Source organism: Triturus cristatus, chromosome 11 (genome assembly GCF_964204655.1).
Source record: "Triturus cristatus chromosome 11, aTriCri1.1, whole genome shotgun sequence".
NCBI lineage: Eukaryota > Metazoa > Chordata > Amphibia > Caudata > Salamandridae > Triturus > Triturus cristatus.
In genome coordinates, this window is record NC_140594.1 from 996,094,853 (window position 1) to 996,110,122 (window position 15,270).

Below are 15,270 nucleotides of genomic sequence, written 5' to 3' on the forward strand. Positions count from 1 at the left end.
CAACATGTGTCATGTACCTGCTGGCCAGGAACACACTAAAGCTGAGGGAATAAGGATACCACAGTCTCTCAATCAGCAGTCACATTCAGTCATTCACCTACACTTAGGTGCCGATTACGATCCTGGAAAAACCGGGTACGAACCGTCGGTCGGAGCGTTTTCTCCGTCCGACTCGTACCCGGTCGTAAAACTTTACAAACATGGAAGTACGATTCGCACGGAAACACCATTTCCGTACGAATCATAAAAAACACCGTCCGACGAAAATAGACATACGAATGTGATCTGGGAATGCCCCGACGTGACGTCGGGACGCTGTCAGGCAGCGTTTCACGACCCAGGAAGTACGATTCGAACCGACAGCAGTCCGGACGGCAATATTTTTACGGCACCCAAAAAGTGCCGGAAAAGCAAAGTACGCCGCAAAACGACCAGAATAGGGGGCCGTACCCCCCCCCCCAGCCCCCGTGAGTACGCGCCGTACCCCCCCCAGCCCCCGTGAGTACGCGCCGTACCCCCCCAGCCCCCGTGAGTACGCGCCGTACCCCCCCCAGCCCCCGTGAGTACGCGCCGTACCCCCCCAGCCCCCATGAGTACGCGCCGTACCCCCCCAGCCCCCGTGAGTACGCGCCGTACCCCCCCCAGCCCCCGTGAGTACGCGCCGTACCCCCCCAGCCCCCGTGAGTATGTGTCGAACCCCCGTGTATGTACACCCCTGTACGTGTCGAACCCCCGTGTATGTACACCCCTGTACGTGTCGAACCCCCGTGTATGTACACCCCTGTACGTTCGAGTCGTACCCCCACCCGTGTATGTACGCGCTGGGGGTACGCACCGTATATACACGGGTGGGGGTACGACTCGAACGTACAGGGGTGTACATACACGGGTGGGGGTACGACTCGAACGTACAGGGGTGTACATACACGGGGGTTCGACACGTACAGGGGTGTACATACATGGGGGGTTCGACACTTACAGGGGTGTACATACACGGGGGTTCGACACGTACAGGGGTGTACATACACGGGGGTTCGACAGGTACAGGTGTGTACATACACGGGTGGGGGTACGACTCGAACGTACAGGGGTGTACATACACAGGGCTTCAACACGTACAGGGGTGTACATACACGGGGGGTTCGACACGTACAGGGGTGTACATACACGGGTGGGGTTACGACTCGAACGTACAGGGGTGTACATACACGGGGGTTCGACACGTACAGGGGTGTACATACACGGGGGTTCGACACGTACTCACGGGGGCTGGGGGGGGTTCGACACGTACTCACGGGGGCTGGGGGGGTACGGCGCGTACTCACGGGGGCTGGGGGGGTACGCCACGTACTCACGGGGGCTGGGGGGGTACGGCGCGTACTCACGGGGGCTGGGGGGGGGTACGGCGCGTATGCGGGCACATGTCTCCATGGTTGCAATGGGAGTTCGGTGCGGACGGTGTTTTTTCCATACGGTTGTGACATCGGACGCACGGGATGGATCGTACTTGCGCGGTCGGACTTCACTTTTCACGTTTGTACGGTAAATCATCCGGGGAGGTGTCGGACACATTTTCCGACCCAAGGACGTGTGGGGAATTATTCCCAATGCGACTCGTATGGGCTTTTTACCATGCGAATCGTGATTGCCAGTTTGTATGGCACTTGTACGATTCGTACGGTAAAAAGACCGGATACGAGTCGGACGGGCAATTTTTTTACCGGATCGTGATCGGCACCTTATTGTCTCTCCGCTAGGTGTCAGCCCATGCACAGTCCTTAGCAGATTTGCAAGGAGGCAGTAGGGTGAGAGTGAAGGGGAGAAATATACATTTTTCCTACTGTTTTCATGAAGGTGTGTCTGAACTATAATTAGAAGAGCAAAGAAAAGTGAGGACTGAGGAGGGAAAGGGAACATGAAGTGAGCACGGGTGATAATAAAGAATACGAGTCACAGAAGGTGCTGCTTCTCCTCTGTGCTCTCTTTGTGCTAGACAGAGGGTTGGTAGAAGGGAGTGGTTCCTGATATTTTTGGGAGTATGAGTCTTCCTTGACATCAGCACCGCGCCACAGGTTGCACAGGGGATATCTCACAATATGTGCCAATATGATGGACAAAGCAATTTAGTGCATTCCTTAGCTATGAGGGATTCTACTGCTCACTGTTCTCTATTAGCCTTCGCCCTTCAGAGATGTGCTGTCTTCTATCAGGCCTTAAAACAGAAGTTTGGACCTGATGCTGTATGCTTCACCCCTGCTGAGCTGGGACCACAGTCTGGTACTTTGGGCTCCTCTATTGTCCATATCCCCCTTTCCAGTTCGATCTTCAGCCCAGTTCTGGATTCGTGGTGTATGCAATGTTCTGTAGAGCCAAGAAGACGTCAGTGTCAGCTCAAGCCACCATAAAGCACATGGTCGTGTGCTATTGTCTGAACGTGTTATCTTCTCGAGGAGTGTCGCCGGGAGGCAAGTGGAGTCTCAGGTTTCTGTTCCATTAAGTTAACTTTTTATATATATAATGAGTTTAAAAAATAATGTATTGCACAGTGTGATTAAAGCGCACAATAAATATTTTACTTGTGAATTAGCGTGCGGGTTATTTAGTTCTCGAGATGTCTGAATTAAGACCCGTGAAACCGGGACAGTTTCTTAAACGTCTTGTCCAAATCGTATTTATCTGAAAATCTATCTCATGTTACTTTGAAAGCAAAAACTGACTTTGTACTTTTAAAAATGTAAGGGCCATTTTTGCGAATTTACATAAAATATACCATTAATGCACTGGCGTTTTGTAATTTCTGTTCGTTTACTTTGTAACTTTTTCTGTATATCTATCTTTACTGTCACTATCACAATCTTTTTTTTATCACACAGCCCTTCACACTTCCTCAAATATTCGGTCCAATTTAGAAATTGCTGTTTGACTGAGCCAAAAATAACACAGAGAGAAGCAAAATGGCATAACTGCTTAGAGGTCACAATGTGTGGTCAACATAATTGCAGTGGTCTTCAGTTCGAGGCACTGCGGTTTGCAAGAGTGCTGACAGTATTCCAACGTTTATAGTGCAGCTCTATTTTTAATTATTTTTTTATTGTAAATATAGCGCTGCATACTTGTGCACCTTTCGATTTCAATCAAACTAGATAATCTATTTGTTTCTAGGATATCTGGATAATTAGCTAAAAAAAAACCATCATAGGCCTTGTATAAATATGGTCTTCATTTAGTTCACGATTTAGAATTTGGTTGAAGGAAATTCCGCCCCAGATTGTAGCACAGTTTCTGCTTCTATCAAGGCTACAGAAAAAAATCCACCACATTTGGAGAGCTCTGCTTGTAGGATGCACTTTTCTCCACCAAATGTGGTAACTCTTTTATGCGAGAAACCAATTTGGAGGCAGGGTCATTGGTGGAAAATCCACCAATGCCATATTGAATTTCTAATTATTATGGCCATTTGTGGGCGCTGGAAATGTACCCTCAAAGGGGGTAATATTTTCAGTACACCCATATCTGATCTCTGGAATCAGCAGGAGTATTTGCCAGCATTATAATGACACAGATATTCAAGGGGAGCCTGTTGGAAAGGCGTTCGCCGGAGGGGGGTTCGATACACGTCTTGCCCACCCCTTTGACCCACCTCTCCCAAGTAAGCCGAACCAGACGCGCACACCCTGAGATGCACTACGAACAGAGTGACACCACACGTATTCTTTGTAGGACGATAGGTTCTTTTATCGATGATTTCAAGGGATCTTTATGATCCAAAAGGCAAGTAGTACAGCAGTGGCACAACGTACCACAAATCAGTCGGGGGGAATGGGGGTAGCGGGACAGTCTTTCAAGATAGTGTCTCTGCGAAATACCCTGGGGAAGCTCACAATCCTCGAGCTGGAGGGTGTCGTGTCTCTGGGCGATCTCTTACCGAGTCGTCCTCAAGGGGAGCGCCGCGAGTCTCTCAGCAGGCACAGGTGGTCGGAGTTCGGGAGCCGCGATTCCGTCAGCAGGGCTCAGATGGTTCAATAGCTGGGGGCCGCGAGTCACTCAGCAGGCCTAGGTGGTTCAGTGTTCGGGAGCCGCGACCTCGTCCGCAGGGCTCAGATGGTTCAATAGCAAGAGGCCGCGAGTCACTCAGCAGGCCCAGGTGACTTCAGCGTTCGGGAGCCGTGACAGCGTCAGCAGGCTCAGATGGTTCCAGGTCTTCTCTGTCCTTGTTTCTCCGGCACCCCTTGTTATACTCCGCTGGTTCTTTGAAGTCCGGAGTGCTCGCAGAGGGGGGACTGGGGGTGACGGAGGGGGTTCGGCGGGATTTCCTGCCGCTCACTTCTTTGGTCTTTTCAGGTGGGTCTGGGAGGGACCCCAGACGCTCGGTAGGGGAGGCGCCTGCTCCCCAGGGGCCTGGTGGCCGATTGAGCCCTCCCGGGGAAGGCGACCCGAGGTGTGACTGGGCTGGCGCCTCTGGGTCTGGCTCGAGGGTTCCCGCTCCCTCGGTTGGGCATGCGTGGTAGGGTGTTGAGTCTGTCAGGCCTCTGGCCGGCCCACGGATCGGGGGTGGCTGGGGCGGTCGGAGGTGTCGTGTCTTGAGGGTGGTTGCAGGTTGGCTGGATGATGGAGAGGGCCACGCCGTGAGGCCGGTCTCACACGCGTCCCCCCCAGCTGAAAGGCGTGGAGAACTACCCACCCACTGGGGGGTTCTTCTCGCCGAAGCGGAAGAACCGGGACAGGCCGTCGGCGTTGGTGTTCCGTCCCGGGGCGATGTTCGACAGTGAAATTCATCCCTTGGAGAGAGATGGACCATCGTAGTAGCTTGGGGTTCTCCCCCCTCATCCGCATTAGCCACTGCAAGGGCCGGTGGTCCGTCTGTACTCGAAAATGGGTTCCGAACAAGTAGGGCCGCAGTTTCTTGAGGGCCCAGACTACGGCAAAGGTCTCTCGCTCTATAGTACTCCAACGCTGCTCTCTCGGCAGCAGCCTTCGGCTGATGAAGGCTATGGGCTGATCAATGCCTTTGTCGTCGAACTGCGAGAGCACGCCCCGATGCCGTGTTCGGATGCGTCGGTCTGGACCACAAACTCTTGGGAGTAGTCGGGGGCCTTGAGTACGGGAGCGGTGCACATGGCGGTCTTCAAGGCGTCGAACGCCTGCTGGCACGGGGTGGTCCACTACACCTTCTGCGGAAGCTTTTTGGAGGTAAACTCCGTGAGGGGCCCTGCGATACTACCATAATTTTTAATGAACCTCCGGTAGTACCCCGTAAGGCCCAGGAAGGCCCGAACCTCTGTCTGCGTGGTGGGGGCCTCCCAGGACTTGATGGCGTCGATCTTCGGCTGGAGAGGGGCGACCTGGCCGCTGCCCACCTGATGCCCCAGGTAGACCACGGAACCTTGCCCGAGCTGGCATTTGCTGGCCTTCACGGTTAGTCCGGCTTGGCTCAGGGCCATTAGTACTTGTCGGAGGTGCTGGAGATGCTCGTGCCATTGAGAGCTGAATACAGCGATGTCGTCAAGGTATGCTGCGCTGAACTCCTCGAGTCCGGCCAGGACCTTGTTCACCAACCGCTGGAACGTGGCTGGGGGGTTTTTCATCCCGAACGGCATGACCCTGAAGCGGTAGTGGCCATCTGGCGTGGAGAAGGCAGAGCGCTCTTTCGCTCCTTCTGTGAGAGCAATCTGCCAGTATCCGCAGGTCAGGTCGAAAGTGCTGAGGAACCGGGCGGCCCCCAGGCGGTCGATGAGCTCGTCGGCTCGGGAAATAGGGTGAGCGTCTGCGCGGGTGACCGCATTGAGCCCCCGATAGTCCACACAGAATCTTAGTTCGGGGGCGACCCCTGGGGAAGCCGCCTTCGGGACCAGAACCACCGGGCTGGCCCAGGGGCTGTCGGAGGGTTCGATTACTCCCAGGGTGAGCATCTTCTGTACCTCGGTCTTGATGCAGGTGCAGACCCGGTCAGGCACCCGGTAGGCTCGGTGTCTCACAGGCGGGCTGTCGCTGGTGTCCACGTCGTGGACACACCAGTCGGTAACCCTTGGAATGAGAGAGAAGAGGTCTGCGAATTGTCTGAGCAGCTGGCGGCAGTCGTCGGCCTGCTGGGGAGTGAGGGTGGCCGACAGTTTCACCCCCTCCACGGAACCGTCCAGTTCTTTCGTGCACAGGAGATCGGGCAGGGGTTCGGTGTCTTCTTCCGCCCCATCATCGGTGGCCAGTAGCAAACTTAGTTCCGTCCTTACAAAGTGGGGCTTGAGACGGTTCACGTGGAGGACCCGGAGGGGGTTCCGTGGGGACTGCACGTCGACCAGATACGTGACCTGGCTCTTCCGCTCGACCACCTTGAAGGGACCAGTCCATTTGTCTTGTAGGGCGCAGGGTTTCACCGGAGCCATGACCCAAACCTGCTGGCCCGGCTGGAACTCGACCAGGGTGGCGTTCTGGTCATACCAGCGCTTCATTTCTTCTTGGCTGGCCTCGAGGTTAGCCTCTTCAAGTTCTCTAAACTTCCTCGTCTGGTTGCGGAGCGCCAGGATGTAGCGGAACACATCAGGGGGTGTCCCCCGGGGGCTTGTCTCCCAGCCCTCTTTGACCAGGCTCAGGGGCCCTCGGACGGGATGTCCGTACAGCAGTTCGAAGGGGCTGAACCCCAGAGACTTTTGGGGGACTTCTCGGTATGCGAACAGGAGGCAAGGGAGGAGGACGTCCCATTTCCGGCGCAGGGGCTCTTCGAGGCCCAGGATCATTCCCTTCAGGGTTCGGTTGAAGCGTTCCACTAGGCCGTTGCCCTGGGGGTGGTAGGGGGTCGTGAACTTATACGTGACTCCGCACTGCTGCCACAGGGACTTCATGTAGCGGGATATAAAGTTAGTGCAGCGATCACTCACAACCTCGCGGGGAAATCCGACACGGGAGAAGATCCCCATGAGAGCCCGGCCCACCACGGGAGCCGTCACGGTGCGGAGGGGGATGGCCTCGGGGTAGCGGGTGGCATGGTCCACAAGGACAAGGATGAATCTGTGGCCCTGGGCGGTCTTCGGATCCAGGGGTCCCACGATGTCGATGCCGACCCGCTCGAACGGGGTACTCACAACGGGGAACGGTTGTAAGGGAGCTTTGCGTTTTCCGCCACTCTTCCCACTGCCCTGGCACGTGAGGCAGGACTTGCAGTGTGCTTCTACATTCGCTCGCATCTTGGGCCAATAGAAGTGGGTCACCAATCGCTGGTATGTCTTGTCTTGGCCTAAGTGTCCTGCCAAGGGTACATCGTGGGCCAGGCCCAGGAGGAGGCTCCGGAACCGCAGGGGTACCACCAGTACTCGTGCTGCGCCTAGCTCGGCGGACTTTTGCTCGCTGTATAGGAGGCCATTGTCCCAATAGATCCAATGGGTTCCGGTTCGGTCACCGGTGGCCTGGGCTTCTGCTTGTTGTCTTAGTCCCTCAAGGGAGGGGCAGGTGGTCTGTTCCTGGCAGAACTCTTCTCGGGAGGGCCCCCCTTAGCAGCGCCACTGGGCCAACTCGGGCAGTTCTTCGAGTTCCGTCGGGGCCTCTGGGGTGGAAGGTTCCGGTCCTTCCCCTGAGTTAGTGTCTCCTTCTCCCTCGGAAGGAGGGTTGTCTGCTTCTGGGAGGGGGTCCCGGTTCTCGGGGATAGTGTTCGGTAAGAGGGCTTCACCGCCCTTGGAGGGAGGCACTCGTGCGGTCATGGAGCGCGTGGTGGCGCAGACCCATTCGGGTAGGCCCATCATCTCCAGGTGGGCTCTTCGTTCCACTTGCCCCCATGGGGAACTCTCCAGGTCGTTGCCCAGGAGGCAGTCTACGGGCTGCGAGGTCCGGACCGCTACCTTCAGTTCTCCGGAGACCCCTCCCCACTCGAAGGGCACCAGCGCCATCTGGCAGAGGCTCTCAGAATTGTCGGAGGATACGACCGGACAGAGGGCCCCGGTTAGGATCTGGTCTTCTGAAATTAGGCTGCGGTGGACCGCGGTGACACTCGCCCCGGTGTCGCGAAGGCCCTCGACTCGGTGGCCGTTGATGGTCACCTGCTGTCGGTACTTTTCTGTGTTGGCGGGCAAGGGTGTCCCGGGGACCATTTCTCGATCACCAAGGGAGACCAGGGCCATGGCCGCCGGTTCCCATTCCTCGGAGTCTTCCATCTCTTCCCCCAGAGCCACGGAGGCCATCTGCCGGGCCGTGGGGTTGGTCGTTGTGGTTCGCTGATACTGGGGACACTGTGGGTCATTGGCGTAGTGTCCGGGCTGCTGGCAGCGGAAGCAGGTGATCCTAGCTCGTGGACCTGGTCGTCCTGGGGCTCCGGTGCTTGCTGGGGACGGTGCCGAACCCGCCGCTGGTGGGCTGCTGGGGGGGCTGGTTGAGGACCCCCCGGGGAAGTCTCTTGGTCGGCCGTGGTTCCCTCCGCCCCTCTGGCGGGGGGGACCCTGACTGTGGCGGCCGTAGTCCCCCACGGGGCCCCGACGGAACTCGAAGAACTGCCAAAAGAGAACAACTCTGACAAGGTAAAAAAAATTACTTGAGCTGCTGAAAGAGATTTGAGGCAGGATAATCCCTAGGTATAGAGCAAAAGAGAGAGACAATTATCAGATGTCAATGGTCCAGTTTGTCGTTCATGGGGGATTAATTCCCTTATATGCATCAAGGCTTGGGGGTGGGGGTGTCTGCTTGATGTCTTAGCCTGGCTTAATGGCTTCTCTTGAACCTATATATCTGGGAGTCAGTGTATGGCATGCACAGCATGTCCAGTGCTTTAGTCCCATTAAATAGCCCTGCACCCAGTGGATCTTTGTTGGCGAAGCAATTACACAATCAGAATCCACATGCAACAGGCTATATTACCAGAATATTGTGGATGAAATATTGTTCTAAAATAGTATTGGGGCTAAAATACAAAATATCAACTATCAAAATATTTTTACCCTAACTGTACATAGGTAAGTGTAGGTTTGCTGTACTTAAACCCGTCTCTCTCTCTCTCTCTCTCTCTCTCTCACTCTATATATATATATATTCACTGAAAAAACCATAGGTTTCACACATGTTATAGTTAGCTGGACATTTCACTCGTGAAAAACCAATGAAATTCCCCCGTTATAGTTAGTTCAGCTAACTATAACTCGCGCCCCCGCAATGCACTGCTGATGACGTCACATATTACATCACTCATGACATGGTCAGTGACATCACTCATGACATCACTGATGACATCTCAAATGACATCACTGATGACATCATCCAGTGAATGTGTATTTTTCTGAAAATTAAATATGTTTTATATATGTATATCTCAAGGTCGATGGAAGAATAAATGGGTATATAAGTGTCTAAATGGATGATTTGTTTTTGAAAAATTGATTGTATAACTGACTGATTAAGTGTATCTTAGTGAATACATGGCTTAGTGAGTAATGTTTAAATATGTAAATATCTTTATCAGTCTCTCACTTTGTGTATAAGTGGCTGCATGGGTTGGTGAGTAGCTACATGGGTGTTTATATAGGTTATTAGTTGTTTTTTTTAGTATCAGTGTGAGTGTGTGTATGGTTCGGTGGGGGGTATTACATACTGCATAGGTACATGAATGAGTGACTCACTGTTTGTATGTGTTGAAGACAGCATGTCTGCAGGACTGTATGGGTGGATGAGTGTGTGCATGGGTGTGTTAGTGAGTGAATGACTGTCTCAATAGCGTCTCTATGAGTAACTACATATTTTTTAAACTAGTATATGTGACTATTGGTGTATATAACTGAGTATATGTGAGAGTGAGAGATTGAAAGAGTTCCTGTATGAATAAATATGTGTTTCTATAAGTGATTGTTTAAAAGACTAAGTATGTGTAAGTTCCCGTAGAAGTAAGTGTGGTGGTGTGTGTATAAATGTATATGCAAGTAAATGTATGTTTCTTTCTTTATTTTCATGAGTGACTATGTGTGTCAGTAACTCTGTGGATGTTAGGCATTGTGTAACAGGATGTATAGGTGTATGAGTACATATGATGAGTGAGTACATGTATGAGTGACTGTACAGGACTGTTGGTGAATGAGTGGTTGTGTATGTGGATCTTAGAATTACTGAAGAGGTTGTTGTAACTGGTATTGGTATGTCCATTGTTTTGAAAATTTTAGTCTCTATTTTTGAATGTTTGTATCAAAGGTTATATTAGGGTGAGAGGAGGTCTGACACTCTGTCACAAGGATGAAGTCATCAGTGATGTCATTTGAGATGTCATCAGTGATGTCATGAGTGATGTCACTGACCATGTCATGAGTGATGTAATATGTGACGTCATCAGCAGTGCATTGCGGGGGCGCGAGTTATAGTTAGCTGAACTAACTATAACGGGGGAATTTCATTGGTTTTTCACGAGTGAAATGTCCAGCTAACTATAACATGTGTGAAACCTATGGTTTTTTCAGTGAATTTGCAAGGTTTTTTAAATGCTAATTCCTAACTATAACGTGTGTGAAACCTTTGGTTTTTTCAGTGAATTTGTACGTTTTTTTAAATGCTAATTTTTGAATTATTTAATTAAAAAAAAAATGTTTTATAATAAAAATAAAATTCCTATGTATTCATTTATATATTATCTGTATCCTTTTATTTGTTTTTGCTTTTTAAAAAAAAATTCAATTAGGATAAAGTTGAACAGTTTTTTTAATTTTTGCAATTAATTTTTCTCCACTTTTTTTTTTATATAAATTCTCGGGGTGCGCGCTCTGAGCGCGCTCCTAGTACAATTTCGTAAGTTTTTTATGAATACCTTCGTACGTTATTTACGTACGCATATATACGTCATAGTGCGCGCTGGGAGCGCGCACCCAGTACGTATGCGTACGTACGTACGCATGCGTGCGTGCGTCCTACGCGCTCCACGCGGTTTACTTCCGCATACGCTAAAATTACGGGCAATAACGGTCGCGTATACGCGTGTTCAACGTATGCGCGCTACGTACGCGCATATGACGTATGCACATGCGCTCCTACGCGTTCGCGCATACGTAATCACGAGGTGCGCACTCGGAGCTTGCGTAGTGCGCGCACCTCGGGTATATGCATAATAAAACAGCACTTCTTATTGGTTATCATTACTTTCAGTTTCTGATTGTTTCAACACCACACCCAATCCCCTCATGGCAAGTCATGTGATCAAGAATCATCACTTTTGATTGGTTTGAAGTACTTTCAGTTCCAGATTCTTCCCAAACCACACCTACTCCCCTCATTATTAGTTCTGATTCCTTTGGAGAAGGAGCTATTCTGTTGTTAAGAGACAATGGCTGAACAGCAACCATCTTCAGACAGTGACCAGGACACTCTTGAGAGGCAGAGGAGCAGGAAGCAGAAAGACAGCTTTATATGGCAGTTTTTCACTTTTCCAGATGGACAAAAAAAGGTAAATGCACCTAAAGTTACATGTGTACTTTGTCAAAAAGTCTTGTCACGTGGGAATCCTAACAAGAAATATTCTTTTAGCATTCACACTATGTTGAGGCATGTTGACAAAATGCATCCAGTGACTTTTCGTCGAGCTTCTGGAGCAAACCCTCCACCTGCTCTACCGACGACATCTGCAGCAGCTCAGCCGAGCACATCTTCGGCAGCTCAGCCGAGCACTTCTTCTGCAGTGGTGCCTTTGCCTTCTTCCACACCTCGTTTTGGACCACCTTGTTTTGCGAGGTTGTCCACACGCTGCACTGATTGCGGTAAACTTATTTCTGTGTGTGAGACCAGTCTTGATCTCATTCAGAGAAAATTTGATGCCCATGAGTGCAGTAGGCCATAGATGTTTTTTCTTTTTTTTCTTTTTTCTCTTCCTGTTTCCCTCCATTAACTCAAGGGCTCTTTTAAGAGCCACTTATAAACTAAACCCCAAACATTTTTTTGGGGGGATTTTTTTTTTGGGGGTGCGCGCACCCTGTGCGCACCCAAGGTTTTTTTAATTTTTTTTTTTTTTTTTTTTAATTTAATGTACAAAAAGAGGTGAAGAAATGGAAGCATGAAAAGGGAGGATTGAGTAATACTAATATTTTTCACTTATTTTTTTAAAAAAATACATTTTTTAGAATTTTTTTTTTTTTTAAGTATTTTGCAAGGGAACAGAATTTTTTTTTTTTTTTTTCTTTCCAGTTCTGCAAAAAAAGAAAAAAAGTATTAATATTCAATCGTACATTACAAAAAGCATTACATGTTTTTACATATTTTACAAAGCAATTTTTTGCCCTTTTTTCGCTGTTTTCAGAATTTTTTATTTTTCACTTAAAATAGTGAAAACAATTGTATTCATCATTTAACAGCGGGCAAAAAAAAACAATCTGAAAGATTGCTTAAAAAAAGCACTAAAACTTTCCTCACTAAAATATACCTTGTTAGAAATATTACATATATATTACAAGTACTTCTCTAGATTAATAAAAATTTTCTAGACAAACCGTCTTTAAACCTTGTCGCAAAAGCACACATGCCAAAATAATTTCTGTCAAAGGAGTCCACAATTGTTTTTATTACTTTTCCTTTAGGCCAAATAGTAATTTTAAAATCCTTTTTAAGTGATATCTTCAATTATAATCCTTTAAAAATACAAAAAATGCTTTGTTCAGATGCAGTTTTTAGTTTTCAAAATTTAGGTTTCAGAAAAATTAAATAAGAATTGGGTAAATCATAAGGCAAACGTTGCTTGAAAATCAATTGGGAATCATTACACAGTGTCCAGCCTTTTTCACATTTAAGATAAACTGTGTAATGCCCAGAAGTTACAGTAGATCCTTCATGAAAAATTATTGCAACTGTAACAAAAGTTTTTCCAGAAATTGATAATTGCTGTCCTGTAAACTTCTTTATTAAAGTTTCCAATTTTGAACCATCAGCTCTACAACGTTGCATCATTAAAATTACATACTGACCATATTTCTGTAAAAATAATGTGGAAAACATGTCTGATTTACATTCAGAACATTCCATGTTGAGATTGGCATCTTTAACTAATTTACTAAAAGTCACTGATTTACTTTGTGGTAATGGTAAAAATATGAACCTTTCTGAATCAACATTACTACTACATGTGTTCATACAGTTTTCACAGCAATGTTCCCATTTGTAAGAGACACCAAATAAGTTTTCTACTTCTACTCCTTCATCTTCTAGTACACTCAAAATATATATTAAGAATTCCTGTGCATCTTGCTGGACATTTTCTTTAAACTGTGTAGAACCACAACATACATCTAAAAGATTTCTAACATCAGAAGCACTTTCTATTTCAGTTTTATCAGTACTCAGCTTCTCAAAAAGGAGACTCAGCAGAGAACACAATCTTTTTCCATGATTTACTATTATCTGTTCTAGCAACTTTTCAAGATAAAATACAACATTCAGCACTACATTTGCATAGCAGTTGACACCAGAGCTATTTTCAAAATGGCAACCAACAACCTCTTCAACACTGTCCTTTTTCTTTTTCCTTGCTATCACATCACTGTCCTTTTTTTTTTGTTCTGTTCATCCACATTACAGATATTCTCAAATCTCCTTTTCCGACAAACAACATGTTTTTCAATCACAGGATACTGACCTAAATGAGGAGCATAGGTTCTTCTTAATCTATTATACTCCTTTACACAGTTTGTATCAGCACTAACTTTTGAGTCATCAAAGTCTATCATAAATAAACCAGATAATGTTTTCACTCGTGACAAAGCAACATATGCCATACCTTCTTTGAACACAGTAGAACCAATGTTTACAAAAGCACTATCTACAGTCAATCCTTGAGACTTGTGAATAGTTACAGCATATGCTAGAGAAAACGGAAACTGCTTCCTACGTACATATAAGTCTTTCACAAGCATGAAACGAACTGAACAACGACAAATGTCTTTAACTTCTTCTATCTGATCAAATTTTATTTTTAAACATTCAATTCCTTCTTTTTTCTGATAATTAATAAAACCCACAACTCTTCCCATAGCTCCATTCACTAAACCTTTTTCTACATCCAAATTTCTCCTTAAAATCACTCGACAATTCATGCAAACATATAGATTTTTTTCTAATCCAGCTGTTTTGGAAATGTTCTTCTCTAGTGAATCCAATTTATTTTTAAGTTTGCCTGTTAATGTAAAAGTAATTCTTTCATGCTGAATTTTGTCCTCTGCTTCCATTTTCTTAATCTCTTCCTTTTCCAATTTCAAAAGTTCCTCATTGAATATTGAGCACTCACGTAGTGTTGGCATTAAGCAGATTACAGTATTTTTTTCTGCAATGTTCTGGTATATTTTCTCTGCAACTATTTCTTCATTTGGAAATAAGTTATGTAGCAACCGACTCTGTAATGCTTTTTTGCCAACTTCTGTGAGTAGTCCAATTCTGATATCTTTCAGAATATTTGCATAATCTTCGTCGTTTGCTTGTCTCATATTGGTAGTGAGTTCTTCATACTCAAAGAATGACCAAATATTCGCATTACCAATGCTTCCTAATGACTTCTTCGTGTCTTCATGTGTCACAGTATTAAACACTGGTTGTCCTTTAACTGGAGTGAGCTGTAAAAGATCTCCAAAAACTATGACGTGTTTACCTCCAAATAACACGTCATAGTCTCTCTTAAGAATTTGTTGCATTCTTAAATGCACAAAGGCAAGCATTACATTTTAAACCATGCTCACCTCATCAATAATGAGAACTTGCATCTTCTTCAACACTCTTGAAACTTCGAGGCATGCTTCTCCAGTTAGCTTGTGGTATTCTATTTTGTTCTCATGCTCCACTGGTAACATTAGCAAGCGATGTAAGGTAATTCCTTTTATGTTGTAGGCTGCTAACCCAGTTGGAGCAGTTACCACACAAGACAAATTTGAAGCTGTTTTTTGCTGTAGGTAGCTTCTGATGACTTTTATTAAGAAACTTTTACCAGTTCCAGCTTGTCCACTCACATACATCCTGATTGGTTCAAATGATGTCCATGAGCACTCTTTCTTTTCATGTAGTAATCCATGATCAATTTTTTTGGTGACTTCTTCATAAATTTCTTTTTGTTCTTCATTCAGTTGTTGTTCCAGATTTAGTAAGTCGATTGAATCTTCCTGTGCTTGATTCATAGCCGTTTCTACTTCAGTCATGGCTACTGCAGCTTCATTTTCTATGATTGGTTGTCCTAGGGGATCTTGACTAAGTGTTCCTGAACTTTGGCTGTCTTGAGAACTGTCTCGAGCTACTTCAGCTGCAATTTTTGCTTCCTGTTCATTTTCTTCATTTAACATTTGGACATAAGTTGTG